A 15,868-nucleotide genomic window follows, 5' to 3' on the forward strand; every position below is an offset into this window, starting at 1 on the left:
TGCCCAGAACAGAGAGATGTCCCAGCCCTGAGGAGCCTGCAGGTCAGGGTAAGAATGCTGAGGGTGACAGTGGCACTGGAAGTCCCAGCCCCGATGCCAAGGTGTTGTTTAAAGCTCACAGCTCCACAGATCCATTTTCAGTCCCCAGGGAATCACTCAGGCTGGGCCAGGAGCTCTGCAGGCTCTTGGGGACAGCACTGAGTGTCTCAGCACAGATTCTGGCACAGTCAGGTCTGTGTTCCAGCAAACACACCAGGGTGCAGAGCAGGCAGGACACTCAGTGCCCACAGCACTCAAATGCTTTTCTGGAGTATCCAAACTCTCATCTTCCTTTACTGCCCCAAAGCCTGAGGAGTAAAAATGGGTTTTTACAACCTGCCTGCTGCTCTGCAGGCTGAAGTTAATGTCTGTGGGATTTACCATGGGCCTGCAAACAAGAGCAAATCCAGCAGCTGAAATTGTTTCCTTGAAATAAAGCAGTGCTCTGGTTGGATAAGAGGAATTAAATATTTTACAGGAGGATTTTTGAGCAGCAAGAAGCTGGAAATGGTCTAATTAAGAGCTTACCCCCCCATCTCAGGTAGGGAAGATTCTTTTTTGTGGAGGGGATTTCTGAGCTCTCAGTGCTTCCAAGAGAAGCTGGCAAAGCCTTCCCTCTCCATCTCACCCTGCAGGCCCCAGCACTGCCTACGGAGCACAGGAGAGAGCTCTGGAACTGCCTCTGCAGCTGAATGCAATATCCATTATTAGCAAGAGCTCTGAGCTGCATTCTTGCCCTTTTCCCCATTAACCAGCCTGGGAGATGGAGCAGGAGCAGCCCCAGCAGAGCTCAGAGCTCTCACAGCCCTCCTGGCACACCCGGGGAGGAGGGAAATTCCAGCAGGGGCAGTGAGAAACACCTGGAAACAGGAGCTGCTTTCCCCAGCACAACTGACTTCAGGATAAAACAGCTTCCTCAGTCATAATTCATTAACTTCCCCTCCTACATTAACTTACAATGTGAAATCTTCCTCACCAGCTTCACAGGTCTAAACTAAAATAATTCTAAGTTTGTGAAGTGTTAGATAGTACTGAAAGGGAACAGGAGTACAGAAGCAGGAATTGCCATTAATCTGCATTTAAAAGTCTCTCTGCCACTGCCCCAGGCAATGGGAACTAACACCTACACAGGCCTGGTAATTTTAACTTTGAGCTGCCAGACACACACAGCACCTTCTTCAAAAGCCTGGCTGCACCCAAGCTACTCCTCACTACTCCAACTGTGGCCACAAACAAAGGGGTTTCTTTCTACAACAGCATCGTGAGCCTGAACTCAAAGCCCAACTGATGACACTTGCCATTGCCTTCTGTAAAACTAAGAGTTTTTACCCCTTAGTTTTCTCACTTTCTCTTTTAAAAAATAAATTTTAAAAAAAGTTGAAGGCCTCAGCTCCTTCCCTGTTTGCTTTATGCCAGGACACCCCTTTGCTCCCCAGCTCTTAAAGCACAGAACCACTGAGGCTTTTGGTCACCCAAGATAAATAAAGGTAAAAGTTGCACTGAAAAAGACTGAAAAATACCTCACCTTGCAGTCAGTCAGTAACCAGTTACTAAGATTTCAAGTGTTTTGTAACCACAACACATCCTTTAGATATACAACTCCTAAAACTTAGTGATGAATTGGCACCTGCTGTAATAATTCCATTTGTTCCACGGGAACACCTGGCCAAATATAATGTGTTATCTGCTGTGGAATTTTTAGGTCTCCTACTGTTTCCTCTGGATCTAGGCTGCCTAAAACTCTTCATTACATCAGTTTTTAAATAAATCTGTATTACTTAAGCACAGCTGAGAAGTTAAAATACTTCAGTCCTTAAAGCCCAGAGGACTGGGAAAGGCCTGTGAAACAATTTAAATATAGGTACAGTTTATCAACAGAAATCTGTTTAAGCACTAAACCAGAGACAACAAAATCACAGTTTCTTCTCCCAGGTACCAAGGGGAAAACAATTAGCCTAATAAAAATATTATGAATTCAAATCCTTATCACCTGAATCACCTTATCTGATTCCTTCTTTAGGCTCTCTAAAGCTCCCCCAGAGCAGCCCACGCAGCCAGGCTGAGCATGGAGCTCACGGCAGCTCAGGCACCAACCCAGCCCCAAGGCCTCAACTTCCAGCAGCGTGTTCCTTCCCTCTTCAAAAATGTCACAGCTTCCTCAACTCACAGCTGCAACACCCACCCTGAATTGCACAGCTGCATCCTGAACTGCACAGCTGCTGACACCCACCCTGAACTGCACAGCTGCATCCTGAACTGCACAGCTGCTGACACCCACCCTGAACTGCACAGCTGCTGACACCCACCCTGAACCGCACAGCTGCAACACCCACCCTGAACTGCACAGCTGCAACACCCACCCAGGGCTGCACAGCTGCTGACACCCACCCTGAACTGCACAGCTGCAACACCCACCCAGGGCTGCACAGCTGCAACACCCACCCAGGGCTGCACAGCTGCTGACACCCACCCTGGGCTGCACAGCTGCAACACCCACCCTGAACTGCACAGCTGCAACACCCACCCTGAACTGCACAGCTGCAACACCCACCCTGGGCTGCACAGCTGCAACACCCACCCTGAACTGCACAGCTGCTGACACCCACCCAGGGCTGCACAGCTGCTGACACCCACCCTGAACTGCACAGCTGCAACACCCACCCTGAACTGCACAGCTGCATCCTGAACTGCACAGCTGCTGACACCCACCCTGAACTGCACAGCTGCAACACCCACCCTGAACTGCACAGCTGCTGACACCCACCCTGAACTGCACAGCTGCAACACCCACCCTGAACTGCACAGCTGCAACACCCACCCTGAACTGCACAGCTGCTGACACCCACCCTGGGCTGCACAGCTGCTGACACCCACCCTGAACTGCACAGCTGCAACACCCACCCTGAACTGCACCCCTGCAACACGCACCCTGAACTGCACAGCTGCAGCACCCACCCTGAACTGCACAGCTGCAGCACCCACCCTGGGCTGCACAGGACTGGAAGTTTTCATTCCCACCTCACCTGTGCTGTGTGTGATGCAATTGAACTGCTGGAAAAGTGATGTTTTTGTGTTGCTGCAAAAGCCCTTTTTCTTGCATTATGGTCCTTCCTAAGCCCCCTCCACCAGCCAGCACTCCCTAAACATGTACTGCTCTTGGGTCCTGGAATGAACCACAGGCCTGACTGCATCAGCTGCAACACAGCCAACAAGTAAAGCCATTTACTGCTCCAAAAACCCCCAGCCTGCTCCAAACCCAGGGAGTTTGGGACAATGCTGGCAGGGCTGCTGCATTCAGCACCACAGGAACCACAGCAGTGAACAATGAGGGTGTCCCATGGAGCTCACAGGGGGTCCTGGATGTGTCCCCTGAAATACAGGATTCTGGAACTGGCAGGAACCAACTCTGGCAGCCCAGCCTGGGAGCAGGGAGCTGCTCCCTTGGGACTGACTGGGACCCCAGCAGCAGATCTGGGATGTCCCAAAGACCCCCAGAACAAGAATCCTGTGTGTGATGATGGCAACAAGCAGAAACACAAAGAGGATTTAACAGGATAACATGATCAAGGAAAAGGGCTAAGGCTGACACCTCTGGAGCAGCATCCCACACACACAGAAGCATTTCAGGGTCAAAGGAAACTGGAACTGAAACTTGTGACCTTTTGAACCACTGGATCAGGCACCTGGAATGGGCTGTCACTGGGTAGCTGCAGCAGACAGAGAATCAACAAAACTTTGAGTGGGAAGGGACCTTAAAGCTCATCCAATGCCACCCCTGGATCCCTGGCAGTGCCCAAGGCCAGGCTGGATGGGGCTTGGAACACCCCGGGATAGTGGAAGGTGTCCCTGCCCATAGCAGGGGGAGTGGAATTAAATGTTTAAAGTTCTTTCCCACCCAAAGCATTCCGTAATTCTATGATTCACCTTCCCCAGACGAGGGATGTGTTGCACAACAAACATAATTCTGGAGGAATTTTAAACAGTGGATTCCAGCTTTTTACATGATTCCATATTTTTACATGTCCAACACATAAAATGCAAAAATCACTGCTTCTCAACACAAGTTTGTCATAAATAAAAAATGTCAGTATTGGTTTGTGAGTGTAAAAAACAGGCAACAGGACATACAAAACCCAAGATTTTAAGGTCAACACCACAGTAAATGCCAACAGATCCCGTTACCTGAATCACACTGAGAAGTCTCTCAGGGCAACTTCCACTTTCCTGAGCTCCCTTCCTTCTTCAGACATTTAAACGACAACCTAAAGAGATGCGAAAAACACCAAGTGAGCTTTTTCTCCGGGAAAACAGCCGGTTTTCCACTGAAAAATTACACTGCCTTATTCCACAACACGCTGCTGCTTCTGCTCCCGGTAATTCCAAAGCAAGGGAGCCCGCACATTCCGGCTCTCCCGTTAACTCCAAAGCAATGGAGCCCGCACAATCCGGCTCCCTGCCAGCAGCTGTTCTGCGGCCGGGAGGAACATCGGGCACGGCTGAAGCAGCGGTCTCAGCCCCGGCCCGGTGGTCCCGGCCCCGCTGTGCGCTCCCCCTGTACCTGCGCCGCTGCTCCCGGTGCTCCAGGGGCGGCCGGGCCGCCTCAGCCTCAGCCGCCGCCGCCGCGCTCCAACGGTCCCGGCCGCCGCCGCGCGGGGCCCCGGCCAATCAGGGCCCGCCTCCGCCGGGGGCGCGCGCCCCCCCGCCAATCCGCGCCCGCCCGGCCCCGCCCGCTCGCGACCCTCAGCCAATCGGCGGCCGGCACCGCCTGGCGCGCTCCCGCCTCCGCCCCAGCGCGCGCGCGCCGCGCGGCGCTCACCCCGGGGCGCGGCGGGACTGCGCAGGCGCAGCGCGAGCCGCCAGGGGGCGGCACCGGCCCCGGCCCGCCCTGAGGGGCTGGGGCTGCCTGAGGGGAACGGGGGGCGGAGAGAGCGGAGCGGCAGCGCTGGGGACTCTGTCTGCTGTGGCTGTCCCCTCACAGCCATCCCGTGTTAGCCATGGCTGTCCCCTCAGAGCCATCCCGTGTCAGCCATGGCTGTCCCCTCAGAGCCATCCCGGGTCAGCAGCCATGGCTGTCCCCTCACAGCCATCCCGTCCGTGTCAGCCATGGCTGTCCCCTCAGAACCATCCCGGGTCAGCAGCCATGGCTGTCCCCTCACAGCCATCTCTAAGCACCGGGTCAGCTATGGCTGTCACCTCACAGCCATCCCGGGTCAGCCATGGCTGTCCCCTCAGAGCCATCCTGGGTCAACCATGGCTGTCCCCTCACAGCCATCCCGTGTTAGCCATGGCTGTCCCCTCAGAGCCATCCCGGGTCAGCAGCCATGGCTGTCCCCTCACAGCCATCCCGGGTCAGCAGCCATGGCTGTCCCCTCAGAGCCATCCCGGGTCAACCATGGCTGTCCCCTCACAGCCATCCCGGGTCAACCATGGCTGTCCCCTCAGAGCCATCTCTAAGCACCGGGTCAGCTATGGCTGTCACCTCACAGCCATCCCGGGTCAGCCATGGCTGTCCCCTCAGAGCCATCCTGGGTCAGCCATGGCTGTCCCCTCACAGCCATCTCTAAGCACCGGGTCAGCTATGGCTGTCACCTCACAGCCATCCCGGGTCAGCCATGGCTGTCCCCTCACAGCCATCCCATGACAGCCATGGCTGTCCCCTCACAGCCATCCCGGGTCAGCCATGGCTGTCCCCTCACAGCCATCCCGTGTCAGCCATGGCTGTCCCCTCAGAACCATCCCGTGTCAGCAGCCATGGCTGTCCCCTCACAGCCATCTCTAAGCACCGGGTCAGCTATGGCTGTCCCCTCAGAGCCATCCCTCAGCACCGTGTCAGCCACAACCATTCCCTCCCCAGCTGTGAACAACAGCCATTCTTCAGAACAGTCCCCTGACAGCTGTGGGCCACTGCTGTCCCCTCAGCACCAGCCACAGCCATTGCTCAGCTCCATCCCCTCAGCTGCCAGGGCTGCGGTTCCTCTGCTCTGGAGCCAGGCTGGGAGAGCTGGGGATGCTCAGGCTGGAGAAGAGAAGGGTCAAGGGAGAACTCAGAGCCCCTCCAGGGCCTGAAAGGGCTCCAGGAGAGTGGAGAGAAGGATTTTGGACAAGGAATGGAGAGACAGGACCAGGGAATGGCTCCCAGTGCCAGAGGGCAGGGCTGGATGGGATTTGGGGCAGGAATTGTTCCCTGGCAGGGTGGGCAGGCCCTGGCACAGGGTGCCCAGAGCAGCTGGGGCTGCCCCTGGATCCCTGGCAGTGCCCAAGGCCAGGCTGGACACTGGGACAGTGGGAGGTGTCCCTGCCATGGCAGGGGTGACACTGGAGGGGCTCTGGGGTCCCTTCCCACCCAAGCTATTCCATGGATCGCTGGTTTTAGGGGCTGGGAGTTCAGCTTCGGCTCGCAAGGACCGTGCCCTGCTGCAGGGGAGGCTCTCACAGCTCCTGCCGTGTCCCGCAGCTCCCCTGCGGCAGCCACAGCGGTTGTGACAGTGACAGTGTCCCCTGCCCCACTGCGTGACCTTCCGTGTGGACAGAGCCCTCCGTGGGCACCGGGGCTGTCCCCGCTCGCTCGCCGCCGGCCACCGGCAGCACCAAGAGCAGCGGCAGTGCTTCCTGAGGAGGAGCCGGCAGCACGGGCTGTGCTCCAGGCTCCTCTGCCCCTCTGGAAATGTCCCAGCATCTCCTGCACAGCAGCGGGGGAGAATTCCCGCAGCGAGTGCGGAGCGCAGGGAGCGCTCCCGGTTTGAACGGGGCAGGGAATGCCCGGTCAGGAAACGGGAGATGAGAGGGGACGGTGCTGCTGGGACCGTGCTGTGGCGATGCTCACTGCGAGCTGTCTGTGCCAGGGACGCTGCTCCGGGTGTCCCGGAGTCTCCTCGGGGTGTCCCGGAGCCTCCTCGGGGTGTCCCGGAGCCGCCTGGGGCTGTCCCGGAGCCGCCTGGGGGTGTCCCGGAATCTCGGGGTGTCCCGGAGCCTCCTCGGGGTGTCCCGGAGCCTCCTCGGGGTGTCCCGGATGCCGCAGCCGAGTGGAATTTCGCGGCCGGCAGTGGGACCGAGTCAGGGAGGTGATTCCTCTGGCTGCATTTCCACCCTAAACGCGGCCAAAGCGGCATTTGGAAAATCCGTCTGCCGTGGGCTGGAGGGACAAGTGCTGGAACCTGGAAAAACACCAGATGGTGCCATGGCTTTAGTTATTTCTTTATGACTCTGGGAGCTCAGGCTTCCCTCTCCTCTGTGGGCTGTGCCCATCCTCCTTCTTCCCAAGGGAATTCGGCCTAGCTAGGGAAAAAAAGAGTTTTACTTATTGAACGAGACAGAGCCATTAATTAGTCACACGGATTAAAAAGGAGAATGAATTAAAGTCTAGTGATGCCACCAAGATGCCGCCTGAGGGCTGGGGTGGATTATTCCCACTGGCAGGTCTCCAGCCCCTTCTGTACTCAAAATACAGAATTGTTGGTACTTTTAATGTATTCAGGGAAAAGAAATCCCAGGCTCTTCCAGGATGAGCTGATTTTATCGAGCTGTTAAGCGCATTCAGAGTTTTCCTGTCAGAAATCAGGTGAATTGGTTACACACCTGTTTCTGTGAGTCCCTCCACTTTAAGGAAAATCAAGTTCCTGACACTTGTTACAGATTTCTTCCTGTTTCTTTCTTTCCCCACATTTACAGTTCCATACTCCTCAAGTGTCTTGGGACCCCAAGAAGTGAGGGAACTGCAGAATTTATTAAGGCTAAGTAACAAACCAACTTTTTCCCCTTAAAATGTGCCAAAAGAAAACTTAACAGATGCCCACAGCCTGTAAAGCCGGGGAAGTGCAGTTCCCTGTCGGGGGAGGGCAGAAGGAAATCCCTGAAAGCCTCCATCAGAGCACAGCCCCAGACGGTTCCAGTGAGCAGGAGATGGACCATGGCCATGGAGCACACGTGTGTGCAGGGCTGAGGAACCACAGGATCCTGAATTCCCTTCCAAACAGGGAATGTGGCAGGAGGAGGAGCAGAGTCTGGGGTAGGACATGAGCCACAGGGAAGGATTTTGTCTGGTGCCATGTCCTGAGGGCACGGATATTCCAGTGCCAGGTCGAGAATGGGCTGTTGGGAGCAGCCCTCGATCCCCCTCTGAGACATTAAGGTGGCATTTTATACACATATATATATATATAAAATAATAAATATATATATATATATCCACGTGTGTCCCCCAGGCATTGCTGCTGGGCTGGTTTCAATGCCCAGGAATCACCTCACTGAGCTGAAGGTGATCCATAGCCCAGCCCTTTCCTGCTTTCAGTGTGGCAGCCTGTGGCAGGCCTGGGGCTGGCAGTGACACAGAGGTCCCACGGGGCCGTTCTGTGGGCTCATCCTTGATTAAATGTGTCTGTGAGGCTGCAGGAAGCACCCATGCCAAAGGGACAGGTGAATCCATCCTGCAGGGAAGCAGCCCTGCAGGAGCTGCAGCACATGCATCATCCCTGGATCACATCTCTGGGATCTGGCCTGGAGCAGAAGCCTCCAGAGGTGAAACTCTCAGCCCAGCTTTGCCACTGTAAAATCCAAAACCGGCATCAGAGGAGCCTGAACTGAAAGGGACAGGAGAGCAGTTTGGTTCAGTTTTGAGCTGGGAGGAAGGGCTGGGAGATGCAGCAGCAGCACTGGAATGAGGAATGTTTGTTTGGAAGTGCAGCAGCTCCAACACTTTACCATTTCATATTTCATCTCATCCACGTACCTGAAATCAACTCCCAAGGCTGTTGTTCCCTCTCAGGTGCGAGGTGGCTTTGCAGGAGGGGAGGAAGCCGGGATGGTGAGGCCTGGGATGAAGGACAGGGAGCCGAGGCACGGCAGGGACTGCTCTTCACAGTCTGTGCTCAGCCCCAGGGGGGCCCTCTCAGTGCAGGGGTGGTTAAAGCCCATCCTGCCCCAGCAGCTCTCAGCTGCTGCCAGTTTGGCTGTACAGGGTGCAAATTCAGGGTGCCAGTTTGGCTGTACAGGGTGCAAATTCAGGGTGCCAGTTTGGCTGTGCAGGGTGCAAAGTCAGGGTGCCAGTTTGGCTGTGCAGGGTGCAAATTCAGGGTGCCAGTTTGGCTGTGCAGGGTGCAAATTCAGGGTGCCAGTTTGGCTGTGCAGGGTGCAAATTCAGGGTGCCAGTTTGGCTGTGCAGGACATCCCAGTAATGACCAAGGACAGAAGCTCCAGTTCTGTGTCTTCCCAGGGTTCGTTTTTGTACCTTTAACCCCGACATGTTCACGCTGCTCCTTTTCCCACCTCACTTCCTTCCCTGCACGTCCCAGGGACAGAATTGCTGACTGCAGCTCTGGGTTACAGAGGGATCACAGGAGCACTCACTGGATTCAATGGAATAAATGTCATTTGGGATTCACCTGAGCCAAGAAGGGCAGTGCAGAGCAGGGCACAAGGCTGCTGCAGCCACCTCGGGGCTCCAGCTCTCCTCCTGCTTCCCAAAGGGGCACCCCAGTGCTGCAGGCCTGGCTGCTGGGCCCAAGGAAGAGCTCCAGGAGCTGGGATTTACAGCACATGGACTGTGTCTGCTCAGCCCCCTGAGCTGCTCTCAGTGTCCCCCTGGGACCCCCCTCCTGATGGGAATTCCCTCCAGTGCCAAGAGCTGCACAGATGGATCCACCTCTGCAGGGAGATTTGCACCAAAAGCCCTGCAGGGTAAAGAAATCCCCTGCTTTGGGGTTGCCTTGGAAGCACTGGCTGAGGTTTGGTGTCTGAATCCCCGGTGGCACCGCGAGAGGCTCCCGCAGGGCCGTGTCAAAGTTTGGATTCCACGAGCTGTGAGGTCTTTTCCAGCCTAAATGATTCTATGGAGAACCAGCCCATTTATTCCCACCCCAGGGCTGGAGCAAACCTCGGGCTTTGGGTTGGGTTGGGTTGGGTTGGGTTGGGTTGGGTTGGGTTGGGTTGGGTTGGTTTGGTTGGGTTGGGTTGGTTTGGGTTGGGTTGGGTTGGTTGGTTTGGTTTGGTTTGGGTTGGTTTGGGTTGGTTTGGTTTGGGTTGGTTTGGTTTGGGTTGGTTTGGGTTGGTTTGGTTTGGTTTGGTTTGGGTTGGTTTGGTTTGGTTTGGTTTGGGTTGGGTTGGTTTGGTTTGGTTTGGTTTGGGTTGGTTTGGGTTGGGTTGGTTTGGGTTGGGTTGGTTTGGGTTGGGTTGGTTTGGGTTGGGTTGGTTTGGGTTGGTTTGGGTTGGGTTGGTTTGGTTTGGTTTGGGTTGGGTTGGTTTGGTTTGGGTTGGTTTGGGTTGGGTTGGTTTGGGTTGGGTTGGTTTGGGTTGGGTTGGTTTGGGTTGGGTTGGTTTGGGTTGGTTTGGGTTGGTTTGGGTTGGGTTGGTTTGGGTTGGGTTGGTTTGGGTTGGTTTGGTTTGGGTTGGGTTGGGTTGGGTTGGTTTGGGTTGGGTTGGTTTGGGTTGGGTTGGTTTGGGTTGGGTTGGTTTGGGTTGGTTTGGGTTGGGTTGGTTTGGTTTGGTTTGGGTTGGTTTGGTTTGGTTTGGGTTGGTTTGGGTTGGGTTGGTTTGGGTTGGGTTGGTTTGGTTTGGGTTGGTTTGGGTTGGGTTGGTTTGGGTTGGTTTGGGTTGGGTTGGTTTGGTTTGGTTTGGTTTGGGTTGGTTTGGTTTGGGTTGGTTTGGTTTGGTTTGGGTTGGTTTGGGTTGGGTTGGTTTGGGTTGGGTTGGTTTGGGTTGGGTTGGTTTGGGTTGGTTTGGGTTGGGTTGGTTTGGTTTGGTTTGGGTTGGGTTGGTTTGGTTTGGGTTGGTTTGGTTTGGTTTGGGTTGGGTTGGTTTGGGTTGGTTTGGGTTGGGTTGGTTTGGTTTGGTTTGGGTTGGGTTGGTTTGGTTTGGTTTGGTTTGGGTTGGTTTGGTTTGGGTTGGTTTGGTTTGGTTTGGGTTGGTTTGGTTTGGGTTGGTTTGGTTTGGTTTGGGTTGGTTTGGGTTGGGTTGGTTTGGGTTGGTTTGGTTTGGGTTGGTTTGGTTTGGTTTGGTTTGGGTTGGTTTGGGTTGGTTTGGGTTGGTTTGGTTTGGGTTGGTTTGGTTGGGTTGGTTTGGGTTGGTTTGGGTTGGTTTGGTTTGGTTTGGTTGGTTTGGGTTGGTTTGGTTGGGTTGGGTTGGTTTGGGTTGGTTTGGGTTGGGTTGGGTTGGTTTGGGTTGGTTTGGGTTTGTTTGGTTTGGTTTGGTTGGTTTGGGTTGGTTTGGTTGGGTTGGGTTGGTTTGGGTTGGTTTGGGTTGGTTTGGGTTGGGTTGGTTTGGTTTGCTTTGCTTTGCTTTGCTTTGCTTTGCTTTGCTTTGGCTGTGTGGGTTCGTGGCTGTGGGGTGGATCCATCCCAGCTCCATCCTGGGCAGTCATGAGGAAAACAGGACAATTTATGACTCTCAAAGTGCTGAAGCCTTCCCCAAACCCTCTGCTCTGGGCTTGTGCTTCCCTGCACAGCTCCCACCCCCTCTCCCCCCAGGTTCCTTTCCCTCCTTTTTGTGTTTCCAAACATTATTACATCTCAGATCCAACCAGCTCAAATACTTTTTAATACATTGAAAATGTAAAATAAAGCATATACGAAGTACATACAGTATATATATATACACATATTTCAAATACTTAAAATTCTTATGTAAAATATGATTTTTTTTCTATATTATTTGTGTAAAAATACATTTTCAAATGGTGTCACCTCGATTTTGCTGTACAGACCCTCAAGCCCAATCGAAGTCCCTTTTAAAAAGGCAAAAGACAAAGGTTTAGGATTTTTGGAACTGTGTTTACAGGCCTGTTGTCCACACAGGAAAAGCCTCTGGGAAACAGTATTGGATTGCTTCTTTATGAGAATTCCCATTTTTATTGCATTAATGGCAGGAAACCTTTTCAGTTGTGCTGCAGTAATCCCGCTGGCCTGGCCGAGGAACTGTCCCCGGTACCCTGTCACCAAGCTGGGAACCCCTCCTCTGTCCCCTCTTCTCAGCTACTAAAATATATATTACTGTAAATATATTACTGTAAATATATTACTGGGAATATATTACTGGGAATATATTACTGGGAATATATTCCACTCGCTCGGCACCAACAGCAAACGGAAGCATTAAAAACAGCCCAGGGCCGAGAGCCCGCGGGGACACTCCTGCTCCTGGCCTGGGGACACACGGGGGACACATGGGGGACACACGGGTGACACATGGGTGACACATGGGTGACACATGAGTGGCACACAGGTAACACACAGGTGACACACGGGTGACACACAGGTGACACTCAGGTGACACACAGGTGACACACAGGTGACACAGGTGACACTCAGGTGACACACAGGTGACACGGATGACACATGGGTGACACACAGGTGACACACAGGTGACACACAGGTGACACCAGGTGTGCTCATCACAGGGACCCTCCCACATTCCCGCTGTGGGAACCCCGGCACCGGAACCATCGGACGGAGCCCCCTGGACGAGAGAAGCCCCAAAGCCGCTCTGATCCACCCTCCTGCCCCGGGTGCTCTCTGCTGCCTCCCCCCCAGGATCCCCCAAGGATCCCCCCAGGATCCCCCCGAGGATCCCCCCGAGGATCCCCCTGAGGATCCCCCCAGGATCCCCCCGAGGATCCCCCCCATAAGGACCTGACCAGGAACTGCTGCTCCAGCAGCTGTTTTGTGCAACCAGAAAAAAAAAAAAAATCCAACTCCCCAAACCAGTGCAACTGCTTGGAACCTCCTCTTTCCTGTAAATTCCAGGAGGGAAAGCAAAATTCCACACCAAATTCCTTCCCTTGCTGCCCACCTGGCTCAAATCCTGCGCCTCCCGAGCCACAGCCTGTCCGTGGGGTTTGGGGCTGGGAAGTGAATTCCAGTTCTGTGTCCTGGAAAGGGAAACTGAAGCCTCCTCCTCCTCCTCCCTCCCCGGGCTCCTTTCCCTGCCACAAACACTCCGACACCAGGCTTTGGAAATCCTGCATTTCTGATGCCGCCGTTCCCTGCAGCGCTGTTCAATTCATTCCTGGGGGAGCGAAGTCTAATGGATCACGACATCCCCTCCCCGTGGATCCCGTCTGGGGGTGGATTCACTGGCTGTGGGAAGGAGCCTCAGCCGTGGCACGGGCTGATCCCACCCCCAGAACTCCACAGGATTCCCCCTCCCAAAACCATCATCCCACACCCAGCTGCAGCCAAACTTCCAGGGCTTTATCCCTGCTCCAGGGAGTGCTTGCAGGGATTGTCACACCGAGCCCGTTATCCTGAACGATTTCCTCACGCTCAGAGATGCTCCCCCAGGCTGCACCTCAGAGCACGCTAAGAACTGATTTCCTTAAAAAGAAACGGAAAGAGAAGTAGCCCAAGCCAAGTGTTGATCCATGAAATGGAACTAAGGCACTGACAGGTGTAAAATCCCGAGCCAGCAGCACAATCCCACCCGGGGCCGCTCCGTGTCCAGGGTCCCCGGCTGTGCCAGCCCCTCCTGGGCCACACGGAGCCGTGGGATGGCTCCAGAACAGCAAACCCAGGCCGTGCTCCGCAGGAACAGCCGGCAAATCCCACAGGAGGAACCGGCTGCGGCCACAGGCGGCCGGTGACGCTTTGGGAAGGGCCAGGGAGCTCTGCAAGAGCATTTCCAGCAGCAGCTGCAGCAGCCGAACCCTCCGAGTGCTCAGGGTCACAGCTCCCTCCTCATCCTCTGCTTCCCCCTCTCCAGCAGCCTGGAAAAACACCCTGAGAGGAGCCCAGGAGAGACAGAACTGTCCAAGGGTGCAGTGAAAGCTCTGGCTCCTCTCAAGCCTCCATCTGTGCTGTGTAACCAGCACCGAGCTGCCCTCGGCCTCTCCCGGGCTGTCCCAGCCAGGAATGGAAGTTCTGCCAGGACTGTGGGAAGGAATTTCCCTCCTGTCAAGGTGAGGCCTGAGGGAGAAAGGGACAGATCCTGCTCTCAGCTCCAAACCAGCCCGCACTGCCTCCCCAGCTTTACAAAAATACAGGATCTCCTCTTCCTGAACAAGAGGGAATGGCAGGAACAGGCACAGCCCGGGGGTTCTTGGGCTACCACCACCACCAGTACGGGTGTGAGACGCTCGTAGGGACAATTTTGTGCAACTTCTTACATTTAAAAAATGGAGTGAATTTCTAATCCCTAAATCCTCCTCACCACGGGATGCTGGAGCAGCGATGTGGAATCTCGGCAGTGGGGGTCACTGCTCTGCAGCAGATTTGAGATGACACAACCCAGATGCTGCAGCTCCTGCTGCTCCCTGGGCAGGGAAGGAAACGCTCCCTGCTACCACGGGATCAAGTCTGCAACTCCCTTTTCCTTGTCATCACCAACTAAACCACACGGTCATGGAATATCCTGTGCTGGAAAGGATCCACAGGGATCATCCAGTCCAATTCCTGACCCTGCACAGAAACCCCAACAATCCCACCCTGTGCCTGAGAGCACTGTCCAAAGGCTCCTGGAGCTCTGGCAGCCTCGGGCACCGCTTGTTCCTTGGAAAAGCTCCCAGGGAATTATTTCTGCTCCTCACCACCAGTGCCGGGCTCCCGGGGAGAAGGGGAGGGGAGCAGTAGTACAAAGGAGAGGGGAAGGGAAGGCTGAGGACCCCGTGCACCACTCAGCTCTGGGAATATTGCTTCAGCTTAAAAAGGCCTTTGGATTAAAAGTGAATTCAGTGCTTTTCCATCAAAAAACATACATAGCTCTGTTCCCTGACCAGGATGCAGCAAGGCCCCCGCCCGCCCCAGGAGGGGAACAGCCCTCGAGTGACTCTGCTCCATCAGCCCAGGAACACGGGGCCACTGTGCTTTGATTTCCTGCAGCCCAAGGGAAGGAATCCAGGAACTGTCAGGGAACACAGGTGCCACCAGCTGTCCCCAGCCAGCTCTGAGGGGCTGTCCCAGCACCCCTCCCTCAGCTGGGCCCAAGCTGAGCTGAGCTCAGCCCAATTTGGTACTTCAAACACAAAGAGCCACCCAGCAAGGCCCAGGCAGACACTCATTTGCCTTTCCCTACACCCAGGAAATATAAAATCTTGGATAGAAAGTGGAGATGTCCGACCATGGGGGCGTTTGGATGAGCACAAAACGCTTCCCAGAGCTTGGCAGGACTTGGGGTGACGCTCTGTGCCCTTCACCTGTCCCCGTGTGCCAAGAGCAGCCGGCTCTGGGCCGTGGGATGGCAGCTCCCAGCTCCTGGGGATGGCCAGGAGAGCAGATCCCTGCGGAGCTGTGTGACCCTGATCCCGCTGGCACTGCCATGGTCAGCACAGCTCCTCGCAGTTCCACGGCCGGACACCTCCCCCGGCTCCGGGAGAGGGGGATCTGCAGGGCTGGAACACCGGCCCGTATTGCACAGCCCTGGAGCCTCCTGGAACGGGCAGCTCACCGGGAAAGGCAAGGGAGCATCGCCAGAGCCTCCCAGTTCCCAGGGATCTGAACTGGGAGCAGCCGAGGGAGGAGCTCAGGGCTCCTGGCTCGGTGCTCCATCACCACACATGGCTGGACTCGGATTATCCCATTCCCTCTGCCAGGAGAACGGGCTATGGGCTGGATCCCCCCGGCACAGCAGAGCTCAGCAAACGTGCTCAGAGCAGGCTGGGGTTACTGGAACTGCAGTACAAGTCAAACACTATCTCCTAAAAGACTGAAAAAATATCTTTAAACAAAATAATGTGGCATATTTACATAATTCCTTAAGTGCAAACTCTTGTCACAATTCACGTAGTCGAGCGCGATTTCGACTCCCTGTACAAGAAGGTGCTCTTTCGTTAATGAAAGAAGGACTCTAACTCTGTATTCCTGATTCAGTAACGTGTCTCTTGTGCAAGGCAGTAAAAATTCCTGTTTCT

The 15,868-nt window shown here is 54.9% G+C and overlaps 1 protein-coding gene and 1 long non-coding RNA gene across 15 annotated transcripts in view; one reads left to right on the forward strand and one right to left on the reverse strand.

The window, feature by feature from the left end:
* Positions 1-4,733, reverse strand: part of DTNB (dystrobrevin beta) — a 138,767-nt gene extending 134,034 nt beyond the window's left edge. For all 14 annotated transcript variants that reach the window (XR_009277127.1, XR_009277126.1, XM_058834267.1 and 11 more), the window contains exons 1-2: positions 4,598-4,733; positions 4,222-4,301 (exon numbers count right to left, since the gene is read on the reverse strand). The gene's annotated coding sequence lies outside the window, so the exon portion shown is untranslated. The remainder of the gene's footprint in view (positions 1-4,221; positions 4,302-4,597) is intronic.
* A 6,810-nt stretch (positions 4,734-11,543) lies between these two features.
* Positions 11,544-15,837, forward strand: LOC131577006 (uncharacterized). The gene is made up of 2 exons (XR_009277130.1): positions 11,544-12,315; positions 12,378-15,837. It is a non-coding gene; the product is annotated as an uncharacterized LOC131577006 (long non-coding RNA).
* The last annotated feature ends 31 nt before the right edge of the window (positions 15,838-15,868 follow it).

This window comes from Poecile atricapillus, chromosome 3, assembly GCF_030490865.1.
Source record: "Poecile atricapillus isolate bPoeAtr1 chromosome 3, bPoeAtr1.hap1, whole genome shotgun sequence".
In the NCBI taxonomy this organism is placed as follows: domain Eukaryota; kingdom Metazoa; phylum Chordata; class Aves; order Passeriformes; family Paridae; genus Poecile; species Poecile atricapillus.